At 37.0% G+C, this 3815-nt stretch overlaps 1 pseudogene; it reads left to right on the forward strand.

Annotated features, from left to right (window-relative positions):
* Positions 1 to 1869: 1869 nt before the first annotated feature.
* On the forward strand, positions 1870 to 3527 carry LOC106726038 (annotated as a pseudogene).
* Positions 3528 to 3815: the final 288 nt, after the last annotated feature.

A 3815-nucleotide genomic window follows, 5' to 3' on the forward strand; every position in this document is an offset into this window, starting at 1 on the left:
TCCTCAACTGTCTCAGAGTGTCTGTCTTCTGGCCAACACTATGAATGTATAGATGAATGAGCAAGTCAGTGAGTCTCGTCCCATCTTAACTCCTTAGAGACCTGTTCCAATATCTGTCCCTCTCTTCTTTATCTTCAGTGTCTCATCTCTAAGTCATTTAGCATATAATAATGCTAGAGTCTCCTATATTAATATTCTCCCTTGAATCTGTCTTCTGCTCTCTAATTTCCTTGGTAGTCAAGCCCCATTTGTTTTCTCTGCTTTCAAATCACTCCTTAGTCATTGTAGTCTTGATTCTGCCCTCAACATTCCATTGAAATTACTCTTACTAGAGCCATCAGCTAACTACATATTGCTAAATCCAATGGATAATTCAGTTCTTGACTTCTTTTCAGCATTTGACACTATTGTCCTCTCCCTTTTAAAAACTCCATTGGCTTCTTGGTCACTACTTTTTCCTAATTTTTCTTCTTTATAGCTGCTCTTTAATTAGTCTCCATTTCTGTTTACCTTTTTTAAATGGTGTCATCAGAGACCCTTTTCTACATACCCTCTTTGGATGCCCTTTATACCCAGCAACTAAAACAATACCCTGCATATAGTAAACGTTCAATAAATAACTTGAATGATGTTTCATGCCTTTGTTCCTCCCTTGGTACTGTTTTTTCTTTTATTTTTTTCATTTAATTTATTGGGGTAACATTGGTTAATAATTTTTTTTTAAAGTCTGACTTAGCCCGGCTGGAGTGGCTCAGTGGTTGAATGTTAACCCATGAACCAGGAGGTTGTGGTTTGATTCCTGGTTAGGGCACATGTCTGGATTGTGGGGCTGATCCACAGTAGAAGGCGTGCAGGAGGCAGCTGATCAGTGGTTCTCTGTCATCATTGATGTTTCTATATCTCTCTCCCAGTACCTTCTTCACTCTGAAATCAATAAACAAATTTTAATTAAAAAATTTGAACTTAATTTTTTATTATTTGAGTACTAACAGTCTCCTATCATGTTCTCATTCAAATTTATAGTGTATTCTATCACAAATTCAGTGTTGTTGTTTTTTTATTGATTTCAGACAGGAAAGGAGAGGGAAAGAGAGATAGAAGCATCAATGATGAGAGAGAATCATTGATTGGCTGCCTCTTGTACTCCCCCTACTGGGGGTCGAGCCCGCAACCAAGGCATATGCCCTTGACCGGAATCGAACCCAGGGTCCTTGAATCCACAGGCTGACGCTCTATCCACTGAGCCAAGCTGGCTAGGGCACAAATTCAGTGTTTTTATTCTTCCAGAAAACTTTGGACATCAATGAACCTCACCTGATAAAGTATGTCCTTTCATCTTAGTAAACCCTCCCCAAATGCCTTTATGGTGACATGAAAGAATTGTAATAAAATCATAAAATCTCAAGTTGAAAATTATCAAATAGCAATGTAGCTATTTAAAGAAACTTCAAACTATTAAATGAAAATTTAATAAAACAAAAGTAATGGGGCCTTTCCACAATATCCTTATAACTCTGAAAGCCATTATACGTTTCATGATTTTTATTTTAATGACAATGCCAAATTTAACTTGAATAATCTTTGAGAACTGAGAGCATTAGATTTTCTCTAGTGTGAATTATTTGAAGGGTAGTTTGTTGTGAGAAACAATTTATCAACAATTTATCACTTGGCCTTGCCACATTTGATACATTAGTACAGTGATGGCGAACCTTTTGAGCTCGGCATGTCAGCATTTTGAAAAACCCTAACTTAACTCTGGTGCCGTGTCACATATAGAAATTTTTTGATATTTGCAACCATAGTAAAACAAATACTTATATTTTTGATATTTATTTTATATATTTAAATGCCATTTAACAAAGAAAATCAACCAAAAAAATGAGTTCACGTGTCACCTCTGACACGCATGTCATAGGTTCACCATCACTGCATTAGTATGTTTTCTCCCAGTATGAGATCTCTCATGACCCCAAAGGTATCAACATTTGATAAAAGCTTAACATATTTCTTACATTAGTAAGTTTTCTCTCCAGTAGGCATTTTAACATTACATTAGGCCCGGTTTTGGATAAAAGCTTGTGGTACCCATTATATGTTTGTATTTTCTTTCAAAGATGTATATTCTGATATTAAGTTAAGTATGAGCCTGTTTAGAGGCTTTGACGCCTACAGGACTTTTACAGATTCTGTTCAGTATTGATTATTTGTTGTCGACTAAGAATTGAACACACTTGAAAGGCTTTGCCATACACATTACATTTGTGAGATTTCTCTCCACTACCATCCACTTGCTACATACATTACATTTATATGGGTTCTCTCCGGTATGAATTCTGTAGTGTCTCGTGTGGTGTGAGTTGCAATGAAAAGATTTGTCACACTCATTACATATATAAGGTCCCTGCACAGAATGAATTTTCTGATGATTAGTGAGATTTCAGCTTCCTCTAGAAAATTTTCCACACTCATTACATTTATAAGGTTTCTCTCCAGTATGGATTCTCTTATGTTCCACAAGGCTTGAATGCTCAGAAAAGGCTTTGCCCACTCATTACACTTGTAAGTTTTCTCAATAGTTTGAATTTCTGATGACTTGCCATATTTGAATTTTTAATTTTTACTACAGCCCTTGCCATATATATTACATTTATATGGTTTCTCTCTGGTATGGATGCTCTGATATCTAGTAAGGTTTGCAAATTGGGTGAAAACTTTCCTACACTCATTATATTTATAAGATGTCTGCCAGGAATAAATTCTCTGATGACTAGTCAGGTTTGAGCTTTCTCCAAAAGCTTTCCCATAGCTTGTGGGTCCTCGTTTCCAAGATGACCAAGAAAAGAAGGAATAACGGTCATGCCAAAAAAAGCTGAGGCCATGTACAGCCTATTTGTTGCACCAACTCCACCCAATGCATGCCCAAAGACAAGGCCCTTAAGAAGTTTGTCATTCAAAACACTGTAGAGATTGCAGCCGTTAGGGGCATCTCCGAAGCGAGTGTCTTCGACGCCTATGTGCTTCCCAAGCTGTAGGTGAAGCTACATTACTGTGTGAGCTGTGCCATTCACAGCAAGGTAGTCAGGAATTATTCTCATGAAGCCTGGAAGGACCGAACACCCCCACTCCGATTTAGACCTGCGGGTGCTGCCCCACGACCTCCACCAAAGTCCATGTAAGGAGCTAAGTCCTTAAGGACTGAAGAAAAGTTCTCTGGGGGGGAAATAAATGTACTTTAAAAAAATTGTACTTAAAAAAAATAGCCTTCCCATAAACATTACATTTGTAAGATTTTTCACTAATATGCATTTTCTGATGCTAAGTAATAAGGATGTATAAAAAATTCCCCAGATTTATTACAAATGTTGATGTTGACACTAGGAGGAATTTTTTTGAAGTGGTGAAGCAGAACAACTATTATTGTTAATAAACTTCTCAACTTGATTACTTTCATAAATTTTCTCTTCAGTTTGAAGAGAGAGAGAGAAAAAAACATCGATTGGTTGCCTCCCGCATGCACCCCGACTGGTGCTGGAGATTGAACCTACAACTCAGGTATGTGCCCTTGGCTGGGAATCAAACCCATGACCCTTTGGGAGCATGGGCTGACGCTTTAACCACTGAGCAACCAGGCCCTATTTTCAGAACATTTTATAAACTGGTACTTATTTCCTGCATTGATTATTTTTTAGCTTTAACAAATCCTTTTTATGTGACTTATATTTGTAATGTTGATAAGTATTTTTCCTTAATGAAGCACTCTGATTTAGAGGAAAATTATTTCAGGGTTTGTTACACTATTGATCTTTTCTACC

The sequence above is a fragment of the Myotis brandtii genome, unplaced genomic scaffold (genome assembly GCF_000412655.1).
Source record: "Myotis brandtii unplaced genomic scaffold, ASM41265v1 scaffold216, whole genome shotgun sequence".
In the NCBI taxonomy this organism is placed as follows: Eukaryota; Metazoa; Chordata; class Mammalia; order Chiroptera; family Vespertilionidae; genus Myotis; species Myotis brandtii.